Genomic DNA, 15,314 nt, shown 5'->3' with positions numbered 1-15,314 from the left:
CCAGCAGGTGATGTGGGGGGTTAAGGCACTGGACTCCCACATGGCCAACCACGGTTCGCATCCTGGACCTGGTGGCTTAAAACTCACACTGGGCACGTGTGCGTGCGTGCCCAAGATCCCGAGAGGAGAATGGAGGAGAAGGGATTGCAGTATGGCCATCTCCCCTGGGAGGGGGGGGGGGGTGAGGGTGGGGTGATTTCTCACTTTCTCTCTGTCTCTCCAGCAAGCACACATACTCTACGGCAAAAATCTCTTACAAAAAAGAAAAAATAAATAAAAAGATTTCTGTGCCTTTGGCTCCCTGTTAGAGGAAACTGCATTGCTTTCCAGATTCAGCCTCCACTCTGTTTTCTCAAGCAACTTCAGACAGCTTCTCTCTGTCGTTGGCACTCTCTGGAACAGGTCAGGCATTAGTCCACAGTGTCTGCCAAACGGAGGGAAAGACCCTTCCCTTTCACTAAACCTGAAATGAGGCTGACACTCATCCCATGCCCCTCACCCTCCTTGTGGACTATAAAACAGAGCTCTACACAAAGAAATTCTCATGAAATTCTGTCCAGTTCCAAACACTTCACCTTCTTATAGCCTTGGTATGAGTAAACTGTTTAACTAGATCCGTGAACCCAATCACTTGGAAACATACTTTCTACTATCTTTATGCCTTAATCAAAAACTAGAGTAGGAGTGATGTGTCCCATGTCAATATTCTACTGTTCTAATCAGACTTTTATAAAGTAACTTTCCCGTTTCTCTCTCCTGCCCTACATGTCACCTTCTTGTGCCTTCAGAGGTTTGACTCCTGTCACTGTTACCACTTTACGAATGTACATGTGATGAGACTTACTCAGCTTCAGGTCATGCAGGCGGACTTGTTTTCTCAGAAGAAGGAATATTTATTTGTGAATTTTATAAGTCAGTCTCATCAGACAAACAGCAAAATGGAAATAACTGATGCTGGGTTAGTAAATGAGATCATTATAGACTTTCTCATTGTAGAGAAATAGTAAATCATGAAGGATTATGAGTAGCAGGGCAATTGTTCCTGATCATAATTCTTAGAGTATAGAATTTAGAAAATACACTAAGTGAGTAGCGTTGGTCCCGGTCTAATTCTCTAATTTTGCCTTCTTCCATCGTTTTAATTTTTTAATTTTAAAATAAAAGAATGTTTATCATTATTGGAAATTTAAATAACAATGGGATTCAAGAGCTAAAATTCAGATTTTAAAACAATATTATTTTAATTTCTGAGGGATTCAACCTTACAACTCCAATTAAACATAACACCATTCCTCAAATTACTAAATGCATTAATACACCTTGAAATAGAAAAACTATAAAATGGAATTTTAAAGTATAATGTGTATGTCTATTAAGTTTTGTCTTAACTGTCACATTTGCTAGACTTACGAGATCAAAAAACAAATTTTCCATTTCAAGGAAATGGATATTCTTTCATTATGTTACTTAAGAATCCAATGGATTCTTATGCATTCCTCCTCCTAATCCATGGGTCTCCTTTCACCCCACTTGCACTGTCAAACCCACTGCCAGGTCCAAAGAGGATGTTAGTTTCCTACTGCTGCTGTAACAAATTGCCACAAATATATTGGCTTACAATGATGCAAATTTATTTCTTCCCAATCTAGAGGTCAGAAGTCAACAATAAGTCTCGCTGCCTAAAATCAAGGCTGTGTTCTCTTCCAGAGGCTCCGGGGGAAATCCATTTTTTTGTGTTTTCCCACCTCTAGTGCTTGCCTGCATTTCTTGTGAGGTACTTCCACCTTCAAGGCCAGCAACGGCCATCATGTCTTTCTCGCATTGCATCTTTCTGTTCTCTGTATCCATAGTTATGTCTCCATCTCCAACTGATTCTTCAGCTTCCCACTTCCACTTTTAAAGATCCTGTGATTATACTGAACTCACATGCATAATTCAAGATAATCTCCTTATTTTCAAATCCACTGATTAGCAACCTTAATTCCAGCTGCAATCATAATTCCCTTTTTGCCATGCAACAACATTGGATCAGAATTTTTTTTTTTCCACAGTTTGAGTTACCCACAGTCAACCAGGGTCTGAAAACAGATGAGTATAAAAGATTAAGATTACCTTGAAGAGACCACATTCACATAACTTTTATTATACTATATTGTTATAACTGTTCTATTTCATTGTTAGTTATTAATCTCTTACTGGGCCTAGTTTATAAATTAAACTTTATAAATAAATTATAGGTAAAAAATAGCATATGTAGAGTTCATGGTTTCAAACACTCAGTTGGGCTTGGAATGCATCTCTTGCAGATAAGGGTGAACAAATACATTCATAGGTTTGGGGGATTAGAATCTGGACGTCTTGGGACCAGCAGTTAGCTTAATGGCTATGTCGCTGAACTCCCGTGTAGTCAACTGGGGTTCACTTCCCAGCTCCGGTGGCTTAAACTCATGTCATGCGCATGTGCATGTGTGCCTAAGATCCCGAGAGGAGAATGGAGGAGAAGGGATTGTGGAGTGGCCATCCCCCCTGGGGGGTGATTTCTCACTTTCTGTCTCTCTGTCTCTCTCTGTCTGTCTGGTGAGCGCACACGCCCTATAGCAAAAACCTCTCCAAAAAAAAAGAATCTGGGCATCTTGAGACCAGCAAAGGACATAATGGTTACATCACTGACTCCCCCATAGTCAACCATGGTTCAAGTCCTGGATGCAGTGGCTTAAAACTCACACCGGGTACATGTGTGTGTGTGCCCAGAATCTTAAGGGGAGAGTGGAGGAGAAGGGACTCTGGCATGGTCATCTCCCCTGGGGGATTATTTCTCATTTTCTGTCTCTCTGTCTCTCTCTCTCTCTCTTTCTCTCTGGTCAGCACATATGCCCTACAGCAAAAATCACTCCAAAAAAAAAAAAATTAAAATAATCATGACATCTTTGATGGGGCAGAATTCTGCCTACCGCCCAAGAAGTAATCTCAAACTGGTGAAGTTATCTAAATTTCTCCTATCGGTACTTCTCTCCACTCCTTAGGAAACAGGTGCCTATTACCTGGCTGCTTTTCTGCCCTTGCCATCATGCCCAATATTTTCTCAATAGTCCCTTCTGACAAAGAACAGGATGCTTGTTTATGCAAATGCAATGTCAACAGAGCATGCAGCTACGCTCATTTGTTTACACAGTATCTGTCTACTTCTATGTTACAACAGCAGAGCTTAATAGTTACAACAGAGACTGTGTGGCCTGCAAAATCAAATTCATTTGGCCCTTAACAAAAAAGAAAAAATTGTTGATTCCTGCTAAGAGAGAGCTGCTCTCTGCATTTCTTCTTCTACTCCGTAGGTCTCCTTTTATCCTTGCTCCTGGATAGTCCTTACTACTAAAGTCAAGTGTATGGACCAAGGCCTCTCCACCATCATGGACTTTGAACTTTATTTTTTATACCACCAACCTTATTAGTCTGCCAGAAGCTCTGATCAATATCTCAACCTCCAGGCTGAACTTTCAGAATCAGCCACTGTCTTAATGAGGAGAGAAATGTTCAATTTAAAGTTTGTTTCTTTTCCAGATCTGGTTTCCTACATATCCCTTCTATTTTAGTAGCTCTCCAGTGACTTCAAACACATAGTGTTTTTATTTTGTCTAGCAATTCTAGCTGTTCTTAGCAAGAGGATATATCCAAACAATCTGGTCCACTATTACCAGAAGTATATTCTTAGTGCTGTTACTGCACTTTTGTTGCCTCCGAGTCTTTGTTAGGTAACCATAATCCTTTATAACTTGCTCTGCCTTTTATGTGTACCTTAAGATCTCCTTATACATAGCTTTTGTAATCTCTGAGAGACTGCTTTCTTGTTTTCTAATGAGGATGCCAGGTTTTAGGAACTCTTCTTCTGAATCCTATAGTTAATTATTTTTGTGGGTAAGTTTACTGTTGACTATTCAGATAAGCATTTCTTTCCCTTTGTTTTGCACTGACTTATTTGTGCCTCCATTTTATTTCATTTTCCTTCACTCTCTCTTTTTATATCTTCCAACTAAGTGAAGCTAATCTAGGCTTGATAACAACTTGTTCTTGGTCCCACTTCACAGGTAAACAACAAACCTGCTTACTGTTAGGTTTGATATGGGAGCGATGGCGAAGTCAGAGACAGCAAAGGCAAAAATACCAGAGTCAGGCTTTGAGGTTTAATAAAACCAGCATAATTTACTCTGCGCTCTCGGGTGAGGTCCCTCGGCCTGGTCAGAGGCTGAGGGAGTCACACCCAGGGTGGGTGCTACTAGTTCTTGAAGGGCCATTGTCCAATAGGTGCTCGCCATGGGTCCTTGTCTGGCCAATGAAGTTCGCTGTTTCTGTTCAACTTTGGTGGGCGCGCCAAATGCTGAAGGGCAGAAAAGTCTGTTGGTGATGGCGGGCCAGGTGTGGACAAAAGGAAAGTTCCTGTTGGCGGGAATGTTCCCGCCATGTTTCTTTTCCCTTCTCCCAGACCTTACACTTACCAGATTTGTCCTCAACTCAAGGGCAAACAGATGCATGATTTTCATTTCAAGTCAAATTTTCCTGTAGTTTCTTCCGTCTTCTGGTGCACCTTTGCTCTATTCTTATATCCTATCCTCACAGCTTTTTCTTTCTGATTCCAAACGAAAAGCATTCTTTTAAAGATCCCTTTAGAGCATTTACTGTGATGAAAGTTCCAGCATGAAGCAGTTACGGAAGACAGACCACCCACCTTCAACTCCCCAAAAAGACTTATGGGGATCCTACCTCTCAAGGGGAAAATGAGGCAGAAGGAAAACTAGAAAATGGAAGTGGGAAAGGGAACTGAAGCATAGGCCTATGAGGCTAGATAGAAAAAACAATCAGGGTAGAAAATTCCCTTCTTGGGGTAACGTAGCTGGGAGATTTTCAGTGGGGGATGTTTACCTGACAGCCAGTGAGCTAAATCTGTGGGCCCAGCCATATTTGATATAGCTGCTGAATTAGTGAGCCCATGCACATTTGATGTAGCGAATGAGATAAATCAGTAGGCCAGCCACATTTGATATATAGCCAATGAGATGAAAGCTATTAGTGGGCCCAGCCAATGATCAACTGACACAACCTCAGTTAGAGAATTATAAACCCCATGGAAACAATTACTGGGTCTCTGAGCCTCGCTCTCTCGCTCTCGGGTTTGCTCCTCCCTCTCAGGAGTGTACATTCATTTTTAGTTCCATTTTAGTTTTACTTTTACTTAAAAACAGAAAGACAAAGTTCTTACATCTCTCATTTCTTACATTTTTCCAGTTGCTTTTTATAAGTAACTATACAAAAATGAGGTTCAGTGTTTGTCAAGGTCATGGCGAAGTACTGATAATATGGGACAACTGGTAAGTTGTTCTGATACACTGGTATAGTTGCTGGTTTTCTAGTTCAGGAGACATACAAAGTTTCTTCTTAATTTCTCAGATGAGATTTGTTTCAAGAGGTAGAGCTTGGATAAATTCTTTCTCAATCCAATTCTGTGTGCTTTCATGGAAATTTCGCTCATATTCTTACATTTTTAAGGAAATCTTAATTTTTTTGTACTGCTCTGAAACTTATTTTACATAATTATATTTCTATTTGGGGAGTCTATTTAGAAACTGTAAATTAAAAGTCAGTGTCTGTTATCAATAACAATTCTGCAGAATTGAATCTTATAATTATCCAGGGACTGGGTTATTTGCTTCATTTCATGAAGTTAAATGCTTCTCATAAATATTCTACTCAGGCTTTCTGGATTCAAAGGGATTGCATGGTGTGTGAAATGAGTCACAAAAACACAAATTGATATCAACCTAACGACTTGGTATGAATTCAACTTAATTTTCTTAAAAATTACTGATTTTGGTATCCAGAGATTTGGTATAGTCCAAGATTTCTTCCTGTTTTACAATAAATATTAATGAGTTACAAAAGAAGCAATAAAGTAGCCATACTGAATATTTGCTACTTTGTGTAATTGCATTTGCCTGTTTGGGTGTCTAGTAAAAAACACTGAACAATGGAAAGAATCAGCAAGACCTAGATTTTTTTTTTTTTTTTTTAAAGAGAGATTTTTGCCACAGGGCATGTGAGTTTCCTGGAAAGACATAGAAAAACATAGTAGAAAGTGAGAAAGGATTTAGGGCGCACACGTGCCCAGCATGAATTTTAAGCCCCCGGGTCTGGGACTTAAACCATGGTCAACTATGTGGGAGTCTAGCAACATAACCTTTACACCATGTGGTGATCCCATTTTTCTTTTGCCTGTAACTCCATGACTTGAGCAAAACTCTTATCTCTGAATGCTCTTTCCTCTTTCATAAAATGGAAAAGATGATACGATACAACTCGATTTACTTCACTTATTCATTGAAAGAAGGAATTGATAATAGATGTGGAAGAACTTAGTAAACCATCAAGCCCTGTTTAAATCATAGATAATTTTTAAAGTATTTCAGAATGAAAACTGAAAACTACTCTTTGCCAAGGTTAAGTCTGAATGACCAATAGTCTTGTGGATCTCTATTTATTTTAAAATTGGCATAGAAAATCTTTCATACTCATTTTCTGTATAATGACAACAGCATTCCAGGGTAAGCAGAGAAAACGATAAAGGATGAAGCTAGTGGCAGCTTTAATGACATTTTTCAGACAGATGAATGCATCCTCTCTTTCCCCAGAAACATGTCAGACATCAACTGCTAGTGCATTTCCCAGCTTCCAGTGCCTTAGAATCACTTCCTAAATCTTCAGGCAACTTGGGGAAGTTCAGACCAAAACATTAAGACTAAAACAAACAAACAAACAAAAAATACTTAAGAGCTAAAACCATAAGAAAACAACTCTGGTTTTCTTATTTTCAATTGTATTTGAAGAAATTTCATGCTAGCCATAATGGTATGTTAGGGATTATTTTTCCCTACCAGAGAGTTGAGAACAAGTATTCTTGCTAATGAAAAAGTCCCAACCCTGAGAATAAAGCTCATGGTTAAATCAGCAGAGGAGCAGATCAGAGTGGAAGCTCATTAGAGTTAAGGATTTTTGTGTACATGTTCTAGAAGGAAATACGACTTCTAGGTGGAAAACATCAATAATTTGTATACACAGAAAAGAGATTGAGGGTATTCCTGAAATGGCTCCTCCTGCATTAATACCATCGAAACTGAAGGAGACTGTCGATTGACTTACTCTTTTTTTTTTTTTTTGGAGAGATTTTTTTTGCTATAGGGCGCATGCGCTCGCCAGACAGAGAGAGACATAGAGACAGAAAGCGAGAAATCACCCCCCAGGGGGGATGGTCACACCGCAATCCCTTCTCCTCCATTCTCCTCTCGGGATCTAGGGCATGCACGCACATGAGCCCGGCGTGAGTTTTAAGCCACCGGGTCCAGGACGTGAACCATGGTCGACTACGTGGGAGTCCAGCAATATAGCCTTTACGCTAACTGCTGGTTCCCTCAATTGATTTATTCTAATAACACTGGGAAAATCATAGGAAGTGGATTACTCCCTTTAAATAGGAATTCATTCATAAACTATGTTTTGGAATGTAGGATAACTCCAGTCTGACAAATAATGTCAGAAATCATCTTTAATTAAAAATAAAAAGATAAATCTTAATTCACTTTTTCTTGAATTAGTGATTATAAACTTGAGTCTTAATAGTAACAAAAATGAGCAATAAAAACTTATAATTCTACATTTCCTCTTAAATTTTATCATGTACATATGGAATATTCATTTGAGCCTAAAAATAAAATGATTATTGTGTTTAAAATTCTTGTTTTCCATTCTTATTTTTAATATATGTTATTGAATTACTTTCCTCGACAGCAAAGAATACATGATAAGGATTTAAAATAATTAGGAAGTATTAAAAAATACACCACCAAATAATTTTGCTTTCTTTGTTCATAATCTTACTACACAAAAATAGTTATTTAGTTAATATTTTAATTTTTTCTATATACTCACTATATATATACTGTTTTGAAAATATGATTCATATTCTATATTCAGATTTATTTTGATTTAAGAATTTTGTCTTTTACTTAAAATTCTGTGAACAGGGACTAGCAGTTAGCATAATGGCTATGTCGCTGAACTCCCATGTAGTCGACCACGGTTCAAGTCCTAGATCCAGTGACTTAAACTCACGCCAAGCACATGTGCATGCGTGCCCAAGATCCCAAGAGGAGAATGGAGGAGAAGGGACTGTGGCGTGGCCATCCCCCTGGAGGGTTATTTCTTGCCCTCTGTCTCTCTATCTCTCTCTGTCTCTCTGGTGAGTGCATGCCCCCTGTAGCAAAAAAAAAAAAAAATATTGTGACCATTATCTGCCTAATTAAACATTCTTCAAAAACATTTAATTTATGAAGCTGTATCCTAATTTTTATGAATATACTATTCAATCAATCCTCTATTGTTACACATTTTGTTTTCAAGTTTTTCTGGTTAGAATGTTATGAATGGCATTCATATACCTAAATCTTTGTTAGCATCTCTAATTAATTTATTCCTTTAAATTTCCTGAAACTAATTATTAGACCAAAAGATGTGAACTTCTTTTAAAAAAACATGATCTTACAATCAAGCTATTTTGCAAAAAGGCCATACTAATTTTCATTTCTATACCACGATATTAGAATGCTTTTTAAGCTACGTCTAGGACTATATTTAGTCTAAACATTTTAAAGGTACTTATTTATTAATTGATAAATGAAAATGGTATGTTGTTCTAATATGTATTCCTAAATTCTTTTTTTTTTTTTTGGAGAGGTTTTTGCTATAGGGCGTGTGCACTCGCCAGACAGACAGAAAAAGACATAGAGACAGAAAGCGAGAAATCACCCCCCAGAGGGGATGGTCACACCGCAATCTCCCTTCTCCATTCTCCTCTCGGGATCTTGGGCACGAATGCACACGCGCCCAGCGTGAGTTTTAAGCCACCGAGTCCGGGACGCGAACCACGGTCGACTACATGAGAGTCCAGCAACATAGCCATTACACTAACTGCTGGTTCCTTGTATTCCTAAATTATTAATTTGGAAAAGCTTTTGGGGGCCATATAATTTCTTTTGAAATATTCCCCATCCAGTCTATTGTTGATTATTGTCTTACTCTGGTTGGGTTTCACAGATATAGGAATCTTAAAAATGTGATATATCTGTATTATCTCTTAAATTTTTTTTTCCTCGCTAGACTTCTACATGTTCGAGTCCTAGATCTGGTGACTTGCTTTCTCATTTTCCCTCTCTCACTCCGTCCTTCTCTGGTCAAATAAATATATACATAAATATACAAATAAATAAAGTTAAAAAATAATTCTTTAAAAAAATTTTTTTTTCCAGGGACCAGCAGTTAGAGTAATGGATATGTTGCTGAACTCCCATGTAGCCGACTGCGGTTCAAGGCCCAGACCTGGTGGCTTAAACTCACACCGGGCACATGTGCGTGCGTGCCCTAGATCCCGAGAGGAGAAGGGATTGCGGCGTGGCCATCCCCCCTGGCAAGTGATTTCCCACTTTCCATCTCTCTGTCTCTGTCTGTCTGGTGAGCGCACATGCCCTATAGCAAAAACCTCTCCAAAAAAAGAAAAAAAAATTTTCTGTATCAGTAGGTGGCGTAATTGTTAGTCACTGGACTCCCATGTAGTACAACATGGTTTGAGTCTCAGACCCAGCAGCTTAAAACTCACGCCAGGCATGTGTGCCTGTGTGCCCAAAATCACAAGAGGAGAAAGGAGAAGAGGTTGTGCTGTGGCCATCCCCCCTGGGGGGTGATTTCTTGCTTTTTGTCTCTCTGTTTCTCTCTGTCTCACTGATGAGCACACGCGCCCTATAGCAAAAACCTCTCTACAAATAAGAAAAAGACATTTTTTCCCCTAGGGTCATCACGTGGCATGGAGGCTAAGGGACCTCCCACATGGCCAATGCCACAGTTTGAGTCTGGTTCTGGCGACTTGAAAATCATGCCAGGCACTTCCCAGTTTTCCTCTTTCTCTCTCTGTCTCTCTCCGGTCAAATAAAAATAAAAATAAATAAAAGAAAGTTAATCCTAAATAATAATAAAATGCAGAACAAAAACCATATGATCATCCCAGTAGATAAAGAAGAAGCACTCAACAAAATTATTGATGAAGAAGACATTAAAAAATGGGAAGACAACCCATGATTATGGATTGAAAGAATCAATATTGTTAAAATGTCTGTATACTGAAAGCCATCTATAGATTTAGTATAACACCTATCAAAATATCAATACATTCTTCATAAAATTACTATGGAATCACAAAAGACCTTGAGCAGCCAAAGCAATTCTGGGGGTGGGGGTGGGGGGGACTAGAGCTACCATAGTACTGGATTTCAAAATATGCCAAAAAGTTACGGTAACAAAACCAACAAAAAAAAACAAACAAAAGCATGGTACTGACAAAAACCAAACAAACAGATGTATATAGCAATGGAACAAAACACCGTCCTTCTCTGGTCAAATAAATATATACATAAATATACAAATAAATAAAGTTAAAAAATAATTCTTTAAAAAAATTTTTTTTTCCAGGGACCAGCAGTTAGAGTAATGGATATGTTGCTGAACTCCCATGTAGCCGACTGCGGTTCAAGGCCCAGACCTGGTGGCTTAAACTCACACCGGGCACATGTGCGTGCGTGCCCTAGATCCCGAGAGGAGAAGGGATTGCGGCGTGGCCATCCCCCCTGGCAAGTGATTTCCCACTTTCCATCTCTCTGTCTCTGTCTGTCTGGTGAGCGCACATGCCCTATAGCAAAAACCTCTCCAAAAAAAGAAAAAAAAATTTTCTGTATCAGTAGGTGGCGTAATTGTTAGTCACTGGACTCCCATGTAGTACAACATGGTTTGAGTCTCAGACCCAGCAGCTTAAAACTCACGCCAGGCATGTGTGCCTGTGTGCCCAAAATCACAAGAGGAGAATGGAGAAGAGGTTGTGCTGTGGCCATCCCCCCTGGGGGGTGATTTCTTGCTTTTTGTCTCTCTGTTTCTCTCTGTCTCACTGATGAGCACACGCGCCCTATAGCAAAAACCTCTCTACAAATAAGAAAAAGACATTTTTTCCCCTAGGGTCATCACGTGGCATGGAGGCTAAGGGACCTCCCACATGGCCAATGCCACAGTTTGAGTCTGGTTCTGGCGACTTGAAAATCATGCCAGGCACTTCCCAGTTTTCCTCTTTCTCTCTCTGTCTCTCTCCGGTCAAATAAAAATAAAAATAAATAAAAGAAAGTTAATCCTAAATAATAATAAAATGCAGAACAAAAACCATATGATCATCCCAGTAGATAAAGAAGAAGCACTCAACAAAATTATTGATGAAGAAGACATTAAAAAATGGGAAGACAACCCATGATTATGGATTGAAAGAATCAATATTGTTAAAATGTCTGTATACTGAAAGCCATCTATAGATTTAGTATAACACCTATCAAAATATCAATACATTCTTCATAAAATTACTATGGAATCACAAAAGACCTTGAGCAGCCAAAGCAATTCTGGGGGTGGGGGTGGGGGGGACTAGAGCTACCATAGTACTGGATTTCAAAATATGCCAAAAAGTTACAGTAACAAAACCAACAAAAAAAAACAAACAAAAGCATGGTACTGACAAAAACCAAACAAACAGATGTATATAGCAATGGAACAAAACAGAGAACCCAGAAATAAACCCACATATATACAAGCCAGATGATTTTCGATAAAGATACAAGAGCATCCAGTGAGGAAAGGAGAGTCTCTTTAACAAACAGAGCTGGGAAGTTTGGACATTCATACACACAAGAACAAAGCTAGACTCATATCCCTCACAATCTACAAAAATCAATTCCAAATGAATTAAAGACCTAAACATAAAACTTGAAATTCTAAAGCTATTGGGATAAAACAAGGGAAATACTACTGGACGTTGGTACAGGCAAAGAGGTCTTGAATAAAACCTCTAAAGCGTAGGTAAGAAAAACATAGACAAATGGATTATAGCAAACTAAAAACCTTCTACACAGCAAAGAAATCAATTAATAGAGTGAAGAGACAACCTATAGAACAGGATATTTGCATTCTATGTATCTGACAACAGATTAATAATCATAATATACAAGGAACTCAAACAACTAAACAGTACTTTTCTTTTAGGTTTTTGCTATGGGGTCTGTGCACAGAGAAAGTAAGAAATAACCTCCAAATGGGGATGATCACACCCCAATCCTCTCTCCTCTAGAGGGAGAAATCACCCCCAAGTGGGGATGGTCATGCCCCTATACTTTCTCCTCTAGTCTCCTCTGGGGATTTTGGGGTACACACACACACACACACAGAGTGATTTTCAAGCTTCTGGGTCTGGGACTCAAACTATGCAGCTGGCCACATAGGGTCCCATACCCCAAACTCTATGCCACCTGCTGGCCCTCAAAAAATGTTTTAATGAGCAAAGACCTGAATAAACAGTTCTCAAAAAAGCATACAAATGATGAACAATCATGTGAAATAAATTCTCAGCATCACTATTCATTAGGGAAATGCAAAGAGAAACCAAAATGAGGTATCATCTCATCCCAGTTAGAATAGCTATTATCAAAAAGAGAAAAAAGAACAAATGTTTTCAAGGATGCACACAGGACAATTTTCCACTGTTAGTGGTAATGAAAACTAGTATAGCCATTATGGAAAACAGTGTGAATTTTCCTAAAAAACAAAAAAGACTAGAACTGTTATATGATCCAGCTATTCTACTACAGACACAAAGGAAAGGAAATCAGTGTGTTGTAAAGATATTTGTACCTCAACGTTTATCACAGAATTATTCACAATAGTCAAGATATGGAATTGACCTGTCTATAAACAGATGAATGGATAAAGAAAATGTAACACACACACACACACACACACACACACAATGGAATACTATTGGGTCATTGGGAAGGTCGTGATGCATTTTTTTTTACATAGAAAGATACATCACACCTTTTCCGATGACCCAATATTTAGCCAATTAAAAAGACAAAATCCTATTATTTGGGATTAAAGGGGTTACCCTGAAAGACATAGTGTTAAGTAAAAATAAACCAGGCACAGAAAGAGAAATATCACATGTTCTCTCTCATATGTGGACACTGAAAAACAAATAAAGACGAATGAGAATGGAGAGATAGGGATTAATGGAAATAAAATTAGTAGATAAGGGGAACAATGTTTAGTGTTAGAAAATATGGTGGAGTGAATATTGTTAACAACAACTTACTGTGTATGAGTATCCAGAAAGAGGACTTTTAGTGTTTCCTGTGTAAAGTAATAACAAATGGCTGAGATGATGTGTATGCCAATTACCCTAATGTAATCATCACACATTGCATTCTTATACTAAACAATTACATTGTACCTCCACACATATGCACACATTATGTGTTAATAACAATCTTGAAAATAGCATTTGTAAAGCATTTAGCAAAGTTTATGGCATTGAAGTTGTAACTATGACTACTCACTATAATTTATTCAGAAAGGTATTGAATTTGCTTTTTCTTCCTATTAAGGACAGTCTTCAAGGCATTAGTGAATTTTTTGCCTAAGGATAGTCAGTCTCACCGCAGTTAAGTGTTAGCAAATCCTACTTTCTGTGTCAATAACTGATACTGCTAATTGATCCCAGCACTTGCTCACTGACAGGCTCAAGAGTTTTCAACATAGTAGTCCAGACAGCCACTCCAGGCATCAAGATTAAAGTATGTTTCTGCCAACAGTTTAGGCAAGGAGGAGTAGGCAAAATTTTAGGTAAAGGGCCAGAGAGTAAATATTTTTAATTTTGTGTGCTTTATAATCTCTGTTGCAGGTACTTATTCTGACTTTGTAGTACCAAAACATCCATAGACAGGGCCAGCCTCAAAAACTTGTGAGTAAGGGAGCTGGATCCCACATGGCAAACCATGGTCTGAATCCTGAGGCTTGAGAAACGCATTGGGTGCATGCATGTGTGTGCCCAAATTCCCAACAGGATGGAGAAATAGAGAAGGGATCGCAGTGTGATCATACCTGATGGGAGGGCAGTGCTTCCTCCCTCTCTTATCTTCTCTCTGTCTCTCTGGTGAGTGTACACACCCTCTAGCAATTAAAAACAAAACAAAATAAAAAAACAGCCAGGGACAATATGTGAATGAATGATGAGTGTGGCTGTTTTATAAAAACTCAGTTACAAAAACAGGCAATGGGCTGAATATGGCCAGGGGCCTTATATTTGTCAATGGCAGTTCTAGAGTCTTTTCGGAAATCAAGGGGTCTTATAATGGCAAGGGGTGCTTAAGTCATTTCAGAGTGTTTACAAAAAAGGATTCTAGCAGCCTGAAATGGTAAGTAATATAAAATTGAGCAAGAAGTTCCTTGAAGAATTCTTTCTGAAATCCTGTCAAATAATTTTTTTCTCTCAACTCTCAGATATTTCAGAAGTATGCCCCATTCTCTTGGACCTCAGCTGGCTCAGTGGCCCTGCTCCTGATGTTTTTGTTAAAATGCACCAGCTGGTCCTGTCTAAACCAGTTAGATTACTACTCTGGTCTTTAGTTGTAGCAATCCTATGTTATTGCCTTCCCACTAAGTATGCAATGAATTGAGTTACAAATAAGCAATTCCAGAACCTCCTACACTCTCTTAGAAAATTCTCATATTGGGACCAGCAGATGGCGAAATGGTTACGTCGCTGCACTCCCACATGGTCGACTGTGGTTCGAGCCCCAAACCTGGTGGCCTAAAACTTATGCCAAGCATGTGTGTATGCATCCCCAAAATCCTGAGAGGAGAATGGAGGAGAAAGGATTGCTACATGGCCTTCCCTGATTGGGGAGAAGGGTGATTTCTTGCTTTCTATTTCTCTGTCTCTCCAGTGAGCACATGAGCTATATAGCAAAAATCTCTTTAAAAGAAAGAAAAGAAAATTCTTATATTGAGTCCAATGTCTTCTTTTCTTAAATGGGAAGACATTTGGATGGTTGAGTGGATGACATTGGGCAAGTCACTTTCCTAAGCTATATTCTCTACTTCTTTAAGCTATGTGAGATTCAACAAGCATATTTTTTAACCAAAATGTATGTGACACAAAACCCACATTATCCACTAAAACACTTTTCAGTCTTGTTTTAACATTGCCATTTACCTCCACCCACATTGCCATAATTACATCTTATGAAGAGCACAAAGGTTAATATTAGAGAAATAAGTTTGCTAATGCAACCTTTACTCCCAAATCAGGGATGTTCAACCTTGTGAGTGTCCTCCTACCTTCCTCATTCATCAGC

The sequence above is a fragment of the Tupaia chinensis genome, unplaced genomic scaffold, assembly GCF_000334495.1.
Source record: "Tupaia chinensis unplaced genomic scaffold, TupChi_1.0 Scaffold000153_1, whole genome shotgun sequence".
NCBI lineage: Eukaryota > Metazoa > Chordata > Mammalia > Scandentia > Tupaiidae > Tupaia > Tupaia belangeri.
The sequence above is the reverse complement of the archived record's forward strand: the minus strand, read 5'-3'. Positions refer to the sequence as shown.